Source organism: Erpetoichthys calabaricus, chromosome 5, assembly GCF_900747795.2.
Source record: "Erpetoichthys calabaricus chromosome 5, fErpCal1.3, whole genome shotgun sequence".
Taxonomy (NCBI): domain Eukaryota; kingdom Metazoa; phylum Chordata; class Cladistia; order Polypteriformes; family Polypteridae; genus Erpetoichthys; species Erpetoichthys calabaricus.
In genome coordinates this window covers 156545580-156564590 of record NC_041398.2, presented here as the reverse complement: position 1 = coordinate 156564590, position 19011 = coordinate 156545580, and the positions used below count along the sequence as shown (strand labels likewise).

The following is a 19011-nucleotide window of genomic DNA, read 5'->3' as shown; positions in this document are numbered from 1 at the left end:
TTGCATGTGATATATTACAGCAACCCAATTTAAAAGCATGTTTGATTTCATATATATATATAATAGCAATATATATTGCTATTAAGAAAGAAATTATGTGGAAAATGTATTGCCAGGAAACATATCAAGATGTCTAGATGTCATTGGCTAACCCAGGTTTATCATAGCCCTTTTCGTTAGAAGACAATGTTTTCTTATTTTGTGAATTCATTTTAAATTATCTGTTTAATAATAATAATAATAATAATTCTTTGCATGTTTGTCCCAGGTGAGATTTTAATAATTTCTTCTTTATAACTTCCTTATCTATTGTCAATTGACTAATGAGGTCAGGTGATATTATATCGGTTATCTTAGCACTAAATTACAGACTCCAACTGTCTTCTTTTAAATGCAGCCTCACTTGTGTAGTCTTATCACATTAGCATGAAACATCATGTCAAATTCACAATAATTTTAGTGTTCTCTGAAATCATCTTTCTTTTGGCATCAATTAATAAATTAACCACTACCTCAGTTAGCTGTTGCAGCATCTTCTGAATATGTTCACACGCTGCTCAACCCAAGGAACATTTTACAAAACAGACTATCTAGTCAATCAATATTATTTTTTTTAGTTTATTAAGTTGAGTTTTTTCCTGTCACTATTTTAGAGTCTCTAAAAAGGTGTTGGGGTATTCATTTCAGCTGCATAACCATAGTTTGTTCCAGAAACAAACTAAGTTTTGTGTGGTAAGGTTCCATCTGGCTATCATTTTCTAAGCACTTTACCAATGCCTTTCAGAGTTTTTAAGACATAGATTAGATACCATGTAACATTCTCTGTTTAAAAGTAAATAAATTCAGTTTCCTTATTTTGTCATTAATTATTTCTAATTAATTTTCACATTCTATAGTGAACACTATTAAATAAACTTTTACTGTAATTTAGTTTAAATGGCACACTCACATTATATATATGGAAGAGAAGGTCTGTGATACGGTTTACATATTTGCAGCTGGAGATCCACAAAGGGAGAAAAAATGAATCACGTATCATAAAGTAGTTTTTATTCCTGAGCTTTCAACCCCTGCCAGGAGTCTTCATCAGAGGATAATGCTTAGACTTATAAGAATCAAAGGCAATATATAGCAAAACATTACGTGGAAGGGGTGGGGGGTTGGGGTGGCTAAGTCAGTGTGATGGGGGGGTATTGGGTGTACAGTTTATTTATTATGAACATGTTCTTCTTAAGTTTGCATATGCTGGACGCCCGAGAGGACCGGAGGAGGGCTCACGCCTCCTCCAGACCACAAAGGGGCGACCGCCCTGGTTGCTTTGGGGGCCACAGGTGCAGAGCTTTGAAGCTCAGCCCTGTAGGGGCCCGTGGTCAACGCCAGGGGGTGCCCCAATGCCTGGAGAGCCCTGGACCTCAGTGCTTCTGGGCATACAGCCGGCACTTCCGCCACACTGGGGCGTGTCGGTGGAAGATTGCCGGAGCACACCTGGAGCACATCCGGGGTAAGATAAAAGGGACCACCTCCCTTCATTCAGGGCTGGAGTCGGGTGGTAGAGGACGAGGTCTGGAAGGAGAGAGAAGGAGGCGGTCTGAAGGAAAGGCATTTGTTGAGGGCTTGGACTGTGGCGATTGGTGCTGCGGTACTAAGTTTTGTGCACTTTCATTTTGTAAATAAACGTGTGTTGGACTTTTAAAAGATGTCCGTCTGTCTGTTTCCGGGCTATGTCCCACAATATATATATACATATATATATATAGCAATCCCTCGCTATATCGCGCTTTGATTTTCACGGCTTCACTCTATCGTGGATTTTATACGTAAGCATATTTATATATATCACAGATTTTTCTCTGGTTCGTGGGTTTCAGTGGACAATGAGTCTTTTAATTTCTGGTACATGCTTCCTCAGTTGGTTTGCCCAGTTGATTTCATACAAGGGACGCTATTGGCAGATGGCTGAGAAGCTACCCAATCAGAGCACGTATTACGTTTTGTGACAGACCACGCCAGACACCAGGTAAAATCCAAAATATTGAATTTATTATAATAATAATGTGCACAAAGCACCATCCTCTCCACAATACTCCTAAATAATAAACAATAACTCTACAATAACACTCCACCACTCCCAGACGCGTTGCCACCCTTCCACCCAGCTCAGCTCAACGCTCTGGTGTTTCTCAGAGTCTTTTATAGTCCCTGACCCGGAAGTGTTTCCCAGCCTTCAGTCCATGTGACTCCTTCTCACTTCCAGGTCAGATAAAAAGTTCTCTTCTTCATCCCGGAAGCAAGTCATTCCTCTTGTCCATGTGACTCTGATGTACTTCCGGGGCGTAGGGCAAATAGTCGCTGCTCCTCCCTGCAGCGCCTTCTAGCGGCCCCCATGGTATCCAGCAGGGCTGTAAAGGACAACTCCAATGTCCATAATTCCCTGCTGGCATTCGGGGCACCTCCATGCTGCAGGCAGGGCTCCACCTGGCGGCCTGGGGGTATTGGCCGGGATGAACGGCCGGCCATATATCACAGTATTAAATAAAACTCCTCAAATATATTGTGAGCAGGGAGGCTGTTCGCACCCCTAGGGGATATGGACGCCCCTCAAAAAATGCAGAAAGACTGCCTTCACATTGCTCCCTTCCTTGCTGGGCTTAGTTGTGGCTGCTTTGTTGCGCCATATGCTTCCCATACGGTGCTTCGCATACTTAAAAGCGCGAACAGCACCTATCAGTTTTTGATTGTTTGTTTCTCTCTGTCTCTCTCTCTCTCTGAAATTCATACTTAAAAGCCCAAACAGCACCTATTGATTTTTGATTGTTTGCTTTTCTCTCTCTCTCTCTCTCTGACATTCTTTGCTCCTGACGGGCACTCCTTTGCAGAAGAAGATATGTTTGCGTTCTTTTAATTGTGAGACGGAACTGTCATCTCTGTCTTTTCATGGAGCACATTTAAACTTTTGAAAAAGAGACAAATGTTTGTTTGCAGTGTTTGAATAAAGATCCTGTTTCTCTACAACTTCCTGTGTTTCTGTGCAAATCTGTGACCCAAGCGTGACAATATAAAAAAGAACCATATAAACATATGGTTTTTACTTCGCGGATTTTCACCTATCGCGGGGGGCTCTGGAACGTAACCCCTGTGATAAGTGAGGGATGACTGTATATATATAAAATATATTGCTGTATACATATATAAAATATATGCTGGGATTGGCTCCAGCAAACCCCCGTGACCCTGTGTTCAGATTCAGCGGGTTGGAAAATGGATGGATGGATGGATATATATATATATATATATATATATATACTGTATATATACTTTGTTTTTGTGAACATTTATTTTTTTGTATATTTGTACATACATTAAACTTCCATGTATTTGGTGTAATGGAGAACCTAGTGAAAACCAAGTTGCACTCAAGAAGTGTTAGCACAGAACAAGTTCCCAGCGTGTGGTAGAAAGCAGCCAACGTCTTTAGGGTGCTAGAGGGCTGGCATCCCAGTACTTGAGAAGGACACTTTATCATTGTGTAATGTGGTTCCCAAAGGGGCTAGTACTTGGCTTTATACAGTGTGGAGGGTAGGGTGGGGGCTATCAATGTTTTTCTTTTTAAGGTTGGGAATAGCAGGAGTCTTTTAAGGGCAACAGGGGGATCAGGGTTATAGGGAAATAAAAGAGCTGATCAAAAGATTTCTACTATGCAGTCTCTTGGACAGCAGTGAAGTTGCCCCAGAACATGGAGGTTGTTTTTGGGAGTTAAAGTGAAAAATTTGGAACAGACCTTCAGTTCGTGGGATACCACAGTGTAGAGATATAGTTATGGAGAGAGATGGCAGATGAAAGGAGATTTGATGAAAAGGAGTCTTCAACTATATTGAATAATGTCAGTCGTCTTATAGACTTTATTGAGGACCAATGAGTCAGAGCAAAAAACAGACACAAAATTGTAATGTTCAAACTTCAAAAGTATTTATTATAATTGTCCTTTCAAAGAAAAATCTTGTAAGTATTTCCAAGGACATCAGTATTGGAATAATTCCAAAGCCAGTGGTCAGATAAAATATTCAAAGGAAATTAATATAATCAAATGGTGTTTATTATATTCTTCTGCACAATTCTTCAAAATGAAAAGAAATACTCCATAAATAATTTAAATCATTTGTTTAATTTTTGCCTCTTCATAAAAGTAAAATCAGGGGTTTGTCACTGAGTCTTCAATCATCCTTATTTTGAATAATTATTTATATTTTACCTGATCAAGCTGCTAATAATTTTTGACTGCCTACAACCCCCTTTTTATATCAAGACTTGCGCTTTTCCAAAAACAGTGCACATCCCTTTCTAAACCAAGCACGCATCACCTAATCGAGCAACTTCATTATGCTCAACTGTAAGAATATGTTACTGTAATTTATTTAAAGAAAAGGGTATTGTTGCAGACTGGAGCAAAGTGGGTGGAATAGATGGTCAGGGTAAGTGTCAATCATTTTTGACTTCATCCAATCATAGAGTAGGTTTTTGCTTTCAATCACTTTTTAATTTAGTAAATTCCCCAACCAAGGTTACTTGTTTGCTATTTTCTACTTCAACCGAAGGCCAGAGTAAAACTGTCATTTTCAGAGAGTTGCAACAACTCACTTTGTTGTTTAATTAAGCAAAATCACATTAGACTGAGACCTATAATATGAGAAAAATCTTCAATTGCAGCAGGCCAGTTTCAATAGCGATGATATAGCACTCCGTCAAGTGTATTATTACAATTATACGGCAGTTTTATCACCATGATTTACAGTTCAATTAGTAACTGAAAAATTATGATACAAAAAGGTTTGAAAAGCACTGTTTATTGTAGCCAAGCAGCATATGAAGGAAATTATGAATTCAGTTAGACTTAGGTGTACTTATTTAATTAAGTCAGTCAAATTAATCAAAATATTGGACAGCTGTTATTTACTTCACAGTCCAAATTAAATTTAAAAGGCACACTAATGAAGGCCTATAAACTTAACACAATTTTAAACATTGAATAAATTGCCAAACCAAAATCTCCAGTGCTAGAATATATAAGTATGAAAAAATTAGTTTACTGAACAGTACCAGTACTGTTTATGTAATATTCCTAATATTCTATTGAACCCCTTTCTTCCTGCAGAATAGCATTTGTTCTTTCAGTGTGTCAGCTATGGTGTGTAAAATGGTATACACAGAAGCTTGTCCATTCTCCATATTGTAACAATTGTGTTGAGTTTGTTGCCAGTTGATCTTAAAACCAGTTTCCAGATGTACAGAGATTACAGATTAGATTATTGACACAGTCAAGCACATATACCAGGGAATGGACAAAATCAAGAAAGATGACAATAGAAATTATGGACTGAAAGCATATATTTGCTTTCTTCACAAATAAACATCGCTGGACATAAGAAATATGGTTATCATAGTGCTAATAGTCATAGACCTTTGAGTTCTTAATTATTCGGTATTTTGACACTATTCTGTGAAGTATCTGTCTTTCCCACTGAGTGAGGTTCAGTTCTCTGTTCCTCTCTGTTGATGCAGATAGGTTATCCTGATTTTTCATATCTATTGTGGCGATGGCAGGGGCCCTTGCCGGGTCAGCATTCCTCCATGCTGGGAGGACCGGGGGAGCAAGTGTGGTCAGAGTGTTACCTACCCTGGAGCACTAGATGACAGCCCTGCCTGGGTTACAGTGGTGCCTACAACTTCTGCAGGGCTCCATAGAAGTTGGAATTTGGTGCAGCCCTGTTGGGATCTGTGGGTGCTGCCAAGGGGTGCTGCAGCAGGTGCTGAGCTCCCATGGGCAGTTTTTCTGCCACACCTGGAAGGGCTGCTGGAAGTAGGTCATCAAGCACCTGGAGGACTTCTGGAGTGCCTTATAAAATAGCCAGCAACTGCTACTCCGGGAGCCAGAGTCAGGAGGTCGAGGACAAAGCTTGCCTGGAGGAGTGGAGAAGAGAAAAGGAAGAAGAAGAAGGAGGAAAAGTGAGTATCATGTTGTAATTGTGATGGACTGTTTTTGACTTTTGGGGATGGGAAAGGTGTTTCCCACAAGGAAAAGTCATGTGTTTTTTTAACTTGGGTCTCCTGTTTCTGTCTGTGTCGGGCAGGGTGGCTGGCACATCTCCTGTTGGTGCCACAACATATACTGCTCAAAAACATTAAAGGAACACTTTTTAATCAGAGTATAACAATAAGTCAATGAAACTTCTGGGATATTGATCTGGTCAGTTAAGCAGCAAAGGGGATTCTTAATCAGTTTCAGCTGCTTTGGTGTTAATGAAATTAACAACAGGTGCACTAGAGGGGCAACAATGAGACAACCCTCAAAACAGGAATGGTTTAACACGTGGAGGCCACTGATATTTTTCCCTCCTCACCTTTTCTTACTGCTTTTTCACTAGTTTTCAGTGTCACTATGAGGCGATACCTGGATCCTACAAAGGTTGCACAGGTAGTAAAACTTCTCCAGGATGGCACAGTCTCCCAGCACAGTCTCAGGGGCATGGATGAGATTCCAGGAGACAGTCAGTTACTCTAGGAGAGCTGGACAGGGCCGTAGAAGGTCCTTAGCTCATCAGCAGGACCGGTATCTGCTTCTTTGGGCAAGGAGGAACAGGATGAGCACTGTCAGAGCCCTACAAAATGACCTCTAGCAGGCCACTGAATGTCTCTGACCAAACCATCAAAAACAGACTTCATGAGGGTGACCTGAGGGCCTGACGTCCTCTAGTGGGCCCTGTGCTCAGTGCCCAGCACTGTGGAGCTCGATTGGTATTTGCCATAGAATACGAGAATTGGCAGGTCCACCACTGGCGCCCTGTAATTTTCACAGACGAGAGCAGGTTCACCCTGAGCACATGTAACAGACATGAAAGGGTCAGGAGAAGCCGTGGAGAATGTTATGCTGCCTGTAACATTGTTCAGCATGACCGGTTTGGTGGTGGGTCAGTGATGGTCTGGGAAGGCATATCCATGGAGGGACGCACAAATCTCTAAAGGCTAGGCAACAGCACCTTACTGTCATTAGGTATCGGGATGAAATCCTTGGACCTATTGTTAGACCCTATGCTGGTGCATTGGGTCCTGGGTTCCTCCTAGAGCACGACAATGCCTGGCCTCGTGTGGCGAGAGTATGCAGGCAGTTCCTGGAGGATGAAGGAAGTGATACCATTGGTTGACCCCCACACTCGCCTGACCTAAATCCAAAAGAACACCTCTGGGACATTATGTTTCGGTCCATCCGACGCCGCCAGGTTGCACCTCAGACTGTCCAGGAGCTCAGTGATGCCCTGGTCCAGATCTGGGAGGAGATCCCCAGGACACCATCCTTCGTCTCATTAGGAGCATGCCCTGACGTTGTCAGGCATGCATACAAGCACATGGGGGCCATACAAACTACTGAGTACGATTCTGAGTTGCTTCAATGAAATGCTGACACATCTTTTTTTCACTATGATTTACGGGGTGCCTTTAAATTCAGCCCTCTGTAGGTTGATAATTTTCATTTCCATCAAATGATGTGGCATCCTTTCGTTCCTAACACATTACCCAGTCCATATCAGTGTAGATATCCAGCATGATTTTTTTCCCCATTGAGATCTGATGTGTTTTATTGTGTATGTGATTGTTTGAGGCCTTATTGCCAGGAGCCAGGTCATATACAATGCACGTATGTGCATCAGTATCATTGCTGTTAACAGATTTACAGTATGGCCTGGATACTTCATGGTTTCTTCACAAATCAACAAGACATAAAGCCCATTTGACTTCCCAAATAGCACATCAACAGCACATTGGCTTTGTATACTCCAGTGTAAATGACCATAAGGCCGCCTCTTTAATGCAAATGCAATTCTGTTCTACATAAGCACCTGTACTAACCATACAGTACATGACTACAGTACACTGGACATTTTACTACACACTGTACAAACCTTGGTCTACTTTTTATATTTGAAAATGATGAATGCAGTTTGAACAGCTGGAAACTGATCCTGTCTACAGCATTTCTGATGGTACTGTATATTTATGATAACTATTTGCCATATGTTAATGCTGCAAAAGTGGTGTACATCACTAAGACTTTCCTTGAGCAAGATTAGTTTATGTCATGTGATTTTCCCCTTGGGATTAATAAAGTATCTATCTATCTATCTATCTATCTATCTATCTATCTATCTATCTATCTATCTATCTATCTATCTATCTATCTATCTATCTATCTATCTATCTATCTATCTATCTATCTATCTATCTATCTATCTATCTATCACCACTTGAAAAGTTATATGCTATTGTTTCCAATAACACTATTCACACCTAAGTGTTTTAGCAGTGAGCAGTTTAGAAAGTAAAGGTAAATTTTGCACATATAAATTTTCCCCACCAAAAGAATAAAGGTATTTTCCTACTAGAGAGTCTGAAACAGGCTTTCATACAACTGCCCATAGAGGTACCTCTTTTAAAAGGGAAGAAAAAATCCTCTTCTTTCACTCTTCTTCCACTTTCTTTGCCTTTTAACACACACCCATTTTTTCAGGCCACTTTTATTCTTTGAGATGGATTCATGTACAACTCAGCTCCTTGCTGACTTTCAGACTTTTCTTTCCACCATTCACTTTCTTGTTATATCAGCTCCCACAGGAGCTTTCCCAAATAATTCTGGGTAGTTCCCTTACATATATGTTGTCACACATGTGCATCGAAGGACCTCCTTACAGGCTCAATCAAGGTATGTAATTCAGTGGGGTGCAGAGGCCAGAAGATGCCCGGGGCAAACTCCTTGACTGTATGCCCTCTAAGGTGAGATTCTGTCAAAGTGAATGGTAAAGAAGGTATATTAAATAAGGAAATAAACACTTTATTCAAATTAAATATTCATTTAAGTTTGTTTCCCAAAATTAGATATACTCTCCCAAAAAATTGTACTACTTCATTTTTTATATCATTTGTGAGGAATACTTTTTCAATGCTGATTAAAACCAGGTTGGTCAGATGCTCTTGTGACATGGATGATCTGAAAGGTCAAGAACCCTGACCAAACTCCTGTACATGCAAGATTTATAATATAACTCAGATTTACTCTGGCTACACAGACTACATATTTCTCCGACATACCTTATTGGACTAGCTAAAAAAGGAACATGAGAGATGAAATAAATAAGGTAAACTCAGTCTCTGAAAAATACTTCACTGCACCAAGGTTGGACAAATGACCCATAACGTGTTCACAGCACATTTGGGACTGAGGGAGGGAGAGGACCATCTCTCTCGTGCTGAAGCCCTTTTCAAGGTCGTTTGACTTGTGGGTTCAATTTCCTGTCCCATGTAAAATAAACATGGTTTTTATAATGTTTTCAAGGAAAGGCCTCTTTTTGGTATGTGGGGCTCGGTCAGGCCCGGTGCAAGCACTTCTAGAGCTTAGAAGTCATAGTGCTTCACTGAGAATGAGCTATAATAATTTAAATTTGTTCATATTAAAATTATTTTCAAAAAACAGGGCTCAGATATGGATGCCCGCCCCGGATGATATCCAGGTGGATGTGTGATGTCACCCCCTCAGCCCTACCCCCTCACGCCACTGATGTAATAACCTGCTGAGATGAGAGGGGGTGCTGCCACTAACATTGTTATTTCCTTCTTTCTCCATAGTGCTGAGAAGCCTCCCACTGAAGGCATTTGACCCCGCCCTTTCCAGTCCAGCTACCATAATACCCCCACATAACAAGATACACACCGAAGTGCATTTTATTTTCTTTTGTTTTTTGCTCTTGTCCTTGGACAATAAAAGAGACAACCCTGTTGGTGCCCCAGAATTTCTTGGAGTTTTGGAACTGTCATTCCTGCACCTGGCCACAATATATATTGTCACCTGCAGAGGGTGCACCAGCTCCCCAACCCAACACAGACAGACACAGCCACAAGCTCTTTCTCACACACAGGCTTTTATTTACATGTGAGAAACTTTTCCTAAATGTTTCCCACTAGGCAACACAGTGCCACAAGCACAGTAATATAGCACAGTGCAGAACAATGCCTTTCTTTTCTTCTTCTGTTAGTCTCTGTCTCTTGTCTCTCCTCCACCCCATTCCTTCCATCAGGCATTGTCCTCTCCATCCTGAGTCTGGTTCCTGGAGCAGTGGCAGCAGGCTTCTTTTATCCAGCACCCATGAGTATTTCCGTTGGCTCGTTAGAGTGGTCTGTAAGAATCTCTGGATGAGGCGGAAGCATAATAAAGTATTGCTCTGCAGTCTCTGCAGCACTCACAAAATTCAACAGGGCTGTGAATTCAAGAAGCCCTGTGGGAATATGAGGAACTGCTGCAACCCAGGGAGGCTCACATCTAGCATTCCAGGGGAGGTAATACCCTATGTCTGTTTTCTCCACCAGTCCATATATATATATATATATATACTGTATATGTGTGTGTGTGTGTGTGTGTGTGTGTGTGTGTGTGTGTGCGCGTGTGTGTTTTTTTCTTTTCATTTTAGGGGAATAAATATAAAAATATTCAGCAGTCCAACCATATTAGTGACACTGCTAGAAATTCTGTATCATAAGTGATGGAAAGTAATGAAGTACTTTGTTACTGTACTTAAGTAGAGTTAGCTGTGGATACTTTTGACTTTTACTAAACTACATTTTACAGCAAATATTTGAACTTTCTACTCCACTAAATTTCTACATGGTGATGGGTTACATTTTACATTCACATAAATGACTCATTCTTTAATTTTTTGTGATCAATTTTTTATTAAATAAAGACAAAATGACAGAATGCAATCAGTAAACTGACACAACATATCAAGGAATCCAAACCACTCACTCCCACCTAGCTTGAGCCAAGAGGTGAAGAAAGAGGAAAAGGTCAAGGGACAACTCTGTTCAGTGAATCATGGGAATCGATTTGTGAGCAATCAATCTGTAGAGCACCTCAAGAGTACTAAAATGCACGTGTGATGCTGTCAGCCTCTTTTGTTTAGAGTATTGTTTCATGAACTATGGGTGCCATACATGTCTGTGGTGGGTCACCACAAAATTGTGTAGTAAAATTAATGGACTCTGTCCAAGTGCAAATTCTGTATTCAAGTAATTAACCAGGTGCAATCTATCATGCTGTTTGCAGCAGTGCAGCATGTGAAACAATTCCGTTGATGCATCATGACAAGCTTTTGTTTCCGTGGAACTAAAATATCATAAGTATCCCCATCTCTCATCTTAAATCAGTGAACCAATCAAATTAAGACTGAAAGCAAAGACACATATAAGAAAAGTGGAGAGAGGAGGGAATGACAGACAAGCTTTTGAGTGGAAGAAACTGCGAAGCTGGTTTAAAATGTCAAAATGAAAATAACAGGTGCAGCACAAGGATGTGTCGACTTTTGGGGTTTGTACGGGTGAGTCAATAGATTGTTGGTATATAGGTATAAACAGTGCCACAGCTAAATGAAGTTTTAGTTGTCATGGACAACTGATTGGTTCCTCATTACATGTTCACCTTTACCAAGAAAAAACTGCCACTGAGGTGCAAAGAAGACTTACAATTAGGTTTAACTTGCCTTGGATAGGAAGAATTCCTTCTTGTCACACTATTTAAAGTAGTTTAATAAATATGAATCTACTGGTATTGTGAAAGACACATTTGTTTGTCTAGTGAGAACTGGCATGGTTAAATCTCTTGGCACAAAGTCTCGTCTTCCGGGACATGAAAGTATCTCTCTGAAAAAGTCACGTCTCGTTCCAGGCTAAAAAGTCTCGTCTCGTCCCAGGTTTTTTTTTTATTATAATAGAGAGATATTATGATTGTTAATTTATGACTCTATTGTCACTATGATAATGATCCTCTTCCCAATACTGTACCAATTTTCTAATTTGGAAACTCAAAAAGTTTAAGAAGCCCTGGTTTAGAGGCTGAAAGTGCATTTAAAATGCTTCCAGCGTCCTTCATTTTGGTGTTTAAAATGCAAATGAAAGTACCACCTGTCTGATTCATGATATATTCTATTTAGAGCTAAATCACTGATGAACAAGAACTCATTGATCATTGTCTCATTCATCATACAGATATAATACAGTAAAACACATTTAAATTAGAATGTATTAATTATTGGAATTGTTTCAAACAGTATAAATAAACATTAAACTAATACATTTATACATTGCTGAATATACCATCAGGGTGACTTTGGTGCTCACTCTAGGGTCCTGCTCGTAAGGGGACCTTTGCATGTGCCAGGAAGTTTTTAACGACAGTACGCTCACTTACAACAACGTGCTGTCCACTACCCACTACTGCCAAAAATTGTTCCTTATGATTACAAACCTGTCTAATTAGATCCCAAAAAATGTTAAAACTAAAATATGAGTCAATCAGAGCATGATCAGAGCAGGTGCCTAAAAAGGTCTTTTATGAGATCAGACTTTTAATGGAAAAATCAAAGAGATAGCAGTAAAATATGTTTTGCCTAAAACTATACCATACTGATGTTTGCAAGCTCAAAAATAAAGTCATAAGTAAATGATGATCTGTATGTTCCATAAATGCTGCAGAATACTGCAGTTGAGACTAAAAGAACAACCTAACAGATTGGCTGGATTGGCTAATAGCTCTGGTTCTAGCAGCCTTAGCAGCAATGTGTAGTCCAATATTACTAAACTAGTGATTGACAAGTACTTTTACTTTAATACTTTAAGTATATTTTCAAGCAAGTACTTTCTTTCTTTTACTTAAATAGAAAGGTCAATAGTGAACTAATACATTTGCTAGAGTATTTTTTCTTGGTTTTTTTTTTTGTACTTTTACTTAAGTAATTTGTTTAAGCACTTCCTCCCCCACTGAGTATCATTACTTGTTTTGGCCACCAGGGGGCACACCAACTCCCTAAACACCCAACACAATTGACACAAGTCAAGCACAAAACACATTTTATTTAGGATGTGGAAAACATTTCCCAAGTCTCACCTGCACACCACTTGTATGAAGCACAAGCACAGTCAATAAAACAGAACTTTGTCTCTTCTCTCTGTTTTCTCTCTCTCTCTCTCTCTCTCTATATATATATATATATATATATATATATATATATATATATATATATATCTTTCTCTGTCTCCTGCCGCTACTCCACCATCATTAAGCTTCATCCTCTTCCTCCTGACTCTGGCTCTTGGAATTGAGGCAGGCGGATCATTTTAAGTGATCCCTGGAAGTACTTCCGGTGTTCCAAAGGCTTGGCCCGGGAGCACTTCCGGGTAAGGCTGGGGTCCCACTAGATTGGGCTTCCTGGTCCCCGCAGTATCCCCTGGTGGCACCCACGACACCCAGCAAGACTGAGTCACAGAACTCCAATTCCCACCAAGCCCTGTGGGAAGCTGTGGCACTGCCACAACCCAGAGGAAATGTCATCTAGTGGCCCGAGGGAGGTACTGTCCTGTATATATTGTATCCTCTGTTCCTCCAGTTCACAGGTGTCCTGGCTGTGTAAGTGCCACAGCCTTCCACCACACTATTTTAACACTAAATATGGGAAATGTGTCAGTAATGCTTCTCAAATAAGAAAATACATTTATTTAGTTGCTTGCAACTGGCATATCCTCCTTCAACCTGTGACATCAATAAGCATAAGCTGGAATAAGGCGAATGAGGACACAGAACACCAAGAGTAAGGTGTGTATCAGTACATAGAGCTTATAGTCCACAATTCAAAAAGTGTCCAATAATAAAGTGTAGTGCCAAGTCTTATATATATAAATAAATATTCCATATGTGAAAGATGGGTTCAGGATTAACTAAGTTATCCATCTAAAGCAGGTACATTTCAAATGAATCAAAGAACAAAAGGCAAAACTGATAATTAATTAAGTGAAAATTTATTTTTCAAATACTGGTACAAGATTTCTGAATCCGATAAAGCTGTAACTAAAAAAAATCAACCTTGGTCAGAATGTATTTTTGCAGGTAAACCAAAATAAATGAAGGACACTTTCAAAAGAATCTTGGCTATAGTTACAATCTGCTGATCCCTAGTAGGCACAGCTTGAGTATATTTGGAAAAGACATCAGTCATGATCTAAATATTTTTCTTGCCATCATTATATGGTTATAAGCATGTAAAGTCAACAGGCAAAATGTCTTAACAGCTATGAAGCCAACAAGTGACCCAGTACTGTAGGGTGTACATATTTTACCAACTGGCAACACGGACAATGTTGACAACATTTCTAAATAGCATTATACATTCCTGGCCAATAACATTGGTTTCAAATCAACTGTGTTGTCCGGTCAACACTTTGATGACCATGTCCATCATACAACTGCTGAAAACATTTTCCTTGAATGTTTTCAAAATAACAATTGATAGCCTTCCTCCTCACCCTCTGATGGATATATCCCTCAATACAAAATTCTATCATTCTGAATAAATTGATCCTATTGCATGACCAATTTTAGGACAACAGTTGTCTCTCCTCTGGGGTGGGATGCTTCTGTCTGTTCCAAAATTTCATAAATTGGCCAATAATTGGATCATATATTTGCAAGTTGGCTAAGTCAGTCTTTGAACACCCTGGGAAAAAAGAAAACTAAACATTCATTGATTAGTTTCTGAACCTTGACTGTTACCTGGGTGGGTCAATCAAAGTTTATATATGCCATTTGTTTAAGAGGCACTGGTAAAAACTGTAAAATAAAGAATTGTTAGGCAGTATGATGGTTGATTAGGCGCTCCCATGGAACGGTCGGTAAAAACTCAGTATTGTAACTAATGAAAATAAGACTATATTGATAATTATTCTAAATAAATTCTGTAACTATATGAAATAAAATATTTACAGTTAACAATATCAATTATAAACTACAAATACTGAAGAAAATAAACTTTATTAAACACATTAAACAGCGAACAGACTACAGAAATGGTTTTATCAGTTATATATATAAACTAATCTATACTAATAAAAGGCAAAGCCCTCACTGACTGACTGACTGACTCACTCATCACTAATTCTCCAACTTCCCGTGTAGGTGGAAGGCTGAAATTTGGCAGGCTCATTCCTTACAGCTTACTTACAAAAGTTAGGCAGGTTTCATTTCGAAATTCAAAGCGTAACGGTCATAACTGGAACCTGTTTTTTGTCCATATACTGTAATGGACGGGGGCGGAGTCGTGTATCGCGTCATCACGCCTCCTACGTAATCACGTGAAACGCCTTGGGGCCGATCTGGAAGAAGGTAGCGCAGCGCCTTGATTTAAACGATTCCATGTCTTGGTGGGTTTAATACTGTGTAAGCATACATATTAACACATGTGCAATTAAACGTGTGCATTTACGGGGTGATTTCTCAGGCTTAAAAGCTCGCCTTTTATTAAAAAAAGTAAATGCAAACTGTTTTCATTCTAAAGGGCACAAACCACGTTGGATTTTGTAATGATAGTTGATTAGTAAGGTCTATTAAGGGATACTTACAGAATGATTAGTAATGCCTGTGAATGCCGATGCAAGTAGGAGAATGGGCGTGAACTAAAGAACGAGTAGTAACATGTACAGTAAATGTCTCTAAAGTCTGTCTATTAAAAAGTTATTATATCTTTCAATCCTGTGTATTGATTAAACTACGAACCTTACAAGATCACTACATGGTGTCAGAAGTGGCGGATTGGAAGAGGAATGTGAAGAAGAGGTTCAGCTTTTGAACGAGTCTTGTGTCTGTGAGTAACCCGAAAATGTGGTCAGAAAGCGCTAAGACATTCTAGCAAAAGAGAAAAAAAATATGGAACGATTACAGCCCCCACCAAATCTCCAGTTAAAGGGAAATGTAGCTGAAAATTGGAAAAGATTTCAACAGAGATTCGAGTTGTATCTTGCTGCGATTGAAGCAGATAGGAAAAGTGAAAAAATGAAAGCGTCTATGCTTCTACATGTAATTGGCAAAGAGGCGCTAGAGGTGTATAACAATTTTCAGTTTGAAGAAGATGGAGACAATATGAAATTGAACAAAATAGTTGAAAAATTTGAAGCGTATTGCAACCCAAAGCGCAATGTGACGTTTGAGCGGCACAAGTTTTTTACATGTTTCCAGAAAAGCGGCGAAACAATAGACCAGTATGTGACGGAATTGCGTAATAGGAGCTGTTCTAAGAAGAAACCGTCGAGACATCAAAGGAACAATAACCTCTAATCAGAACACTAACACCAGCGAAACAAATATTAACGAGAAAACAAGTATAAATCAGGAAAGAACATCTCAACTGCAAACACAATTAACCAGAAGATCAAAACGTCAAGTAAAACCACCAGAACGACTCATTGAGACATGTTGAGGATTAAAGGAACATTTTCAATTAAGAAATGCTGAATTCCTTTAACAGTTGTGCTTTTTATACATAGTTTGAATGCTGGATGTATGCCTGAAATGTTCTGGATAGTTCAGTTGTTTGAAGTGATAAAGTTTATCAAAGTAGCATTTGAAATGTATAACATTACTAAGCTTATAAGTACTGCCTTACTTCTCTTTAAGAAAGGAAGATGTAATGATACTTGAGTTAAACGATTCCATTTCTTGGTGGGTTTGCGTAGCTTATTGTCAATATCTTTACACCTGTTTTTAAGACTTATTGACTGAAACGGGCTTTCACGAAAAAAGTTAGGGCTTTGCTACAGGATACACCCTCCACAAGTTAAGGAAGTAAAAATAAAGGTATATATTTCTGTTTTATTTAAACCTTTTAAGTTCGTATGCATAGCCCCATTTGGCTGTTTTAGTTTTTTTTTTCTTTCTTCAGTAATATTTAATCTCCTTAAAGAAAAACAACATATGCATTTTACTTTTTTTGTATCTCTTTAGTAATATTTTAGTGTAAAAGGATAACCAGTATTTAAACCTTTTATGTTACTTTATAAAGTTATTTTACACAATGTTGAAAAATTAATAAGAAAGCTACATATTTTGGCAGCTGCTGCTTTAATTTTCAATGAAATGAAAAAAGCTCTCCAAGAGAAAACCTCAATGAAGAAGAAACAGTTTGCACTATCTAAAAATGAGAAACCCTCATTTATAAAGGTTTGCTGCAGATGACTTAACTGAAAATAAATGAATAGTTCCTATGTGTATAATACATATTTATCTATTTTACTTATGCCTTTATTCCAGCAACTTCCAATATCTGAGGTACAATTTGTTACATTACTTTTGTTTTTTGCAGCACAGGCAGGTGAAGTGACTTCCTCAGGGTCACACAGTGGTGTCAGTACCAGGATTTGAACTGACAAGCTCTGGGTTTGCTGAAATATTTTTTAATTTTTTTTTTGTTCTTTATTTCGCCTTATACAATTTCTTGTATTAGGAATTTGGTAGTTTTCGCATACCCCTTGGGGTCAGAGCGCAGGGTCAGCCATTGTACAGTGCCCCTGGAGCAATTACAGGTTAAGGGCCTTGCTCAAGGGCCCAGCAGAGTAGGATCTCTTTTGGCAGTGACGGGGATTCGAACCGGCAACCTTCGGGATACCAGCACAGATCCTTAGCCTCAGAGCCACCACTCCGCCCTTATATATTACTTATTAAATATTACTGAAGAAAGAAAAAAAACGAAAATGGGCAAATGGGGCTATGCATACAAATGTCTATCCATCCATTATCCAACCCGCTATATCCTAAATACAGGAGCCAATCCCTGCCAACACAGGGCACAAGGCAGGAAACAAACCCCGGGCAAGGTGCCAGCCCACCGCAGGGCGCACACACCCACACACCAGGGACAATTTAGAATTGCCAATGCACCTAACCTGCATGTCTTTGGACTGTGGGAGGAAACCGGAGTACCTGGAGGAAACCCAGACAGACACGGGGAGAACATTCAAACTCCACGCAGGGAAGCGAACCTGGGTCTCCTAACTGGCACCTTTCACTGCGCCACCATGCCGCCTGCATACAAACTTAAAAGGTTTAAATAAAACAGAAATATATACCTTTATTTTTACTTCCTTAACTTGTGGAGGGTGTATCCTGTAGCAAAGCCCTAAGTTTTTTCATGAAAGCCCTTCAGTCAATAAGCCTTAAAAACAGGTGTAAAGCTAAATTTGCAGCACCACTATTCAATTACACTTGCCTAACGCCTTTCCTAAGGAGACATACTGTGGGATCTAGGCATCAGTCAAAGCACCAATCACAGGCCCGATTAGAAAGTGGGAAGCTGTGATTTGTCGTCTCCCTCCCATGTAACAATCACAGCCCGTGTTACAACGCACTATGTATGTATGTGTATATGTATATGTGTGTGTTTATGTATGTGTGTATGTATGTGTATATATATGTTGATATGTGTATATATATATGTATATATATGTGGATGTGTATATGTATATATATATATATATGTATATATGTATATATATGTATATGTAGATATGTGTATATGTAGATATGTATATATATGTATATGTATATACTGTATATGTTTACATAACCTCTTTAACACACTACTTCTCCGCTGTGAAGCGCGGGTATTTTGCTAGTTATATATATAATTAGAACATTAAAAAAATGCACCGTATATACTCGCGGATAAGTTCTCCTGTGGATAAGTCGGGACTTACAGTATAATTTCTGGTATTTTATAATGTCTCTTGTATAAGTCAAATACGGAAAACTAACGCTATTGGTACAAGGGATTATGATATGCTAATGCCCACCTGAGGGAGTAACCACGGAGCACACTGCCTTTTTTCTTTCTATGTGGGTGCAGCAATGCACTGTATCAATGCATGCTCCTAACCTCCCTCTCTCTCTATTTTGCTTACGTGACCACATGGTAATACCCGAACTATTCCGAAGCAACGTTTGCACTGATTTGTGTTTTTTGTATCTCACACCCTCATACACCTTTATCTTACGATATAGCATCCCTTACCTACAATGGAGTGTTCAATAAGAAGAAAATATGAAGCTGGTTTTAAATTAAACATCGCTGAATTAGCAAAAGAAATTGGTAACTGTGC

The 19011-nt window shown here is 39.2% G+C and overlaps 1 protein-coding gene across 1 annotated transcript in view; it reads left to right on the top strand.

The window, feature by feature from the left end:
* stpg2 (sperm-tail PG-rich repeat containing 2) overlaps nucleotides 1-19011 on the top strand; it is a 276268-nt gene that overhangs the window by 108407 nt on the left and 148850 nt on the right. The window lies entirely within an intron of this gene.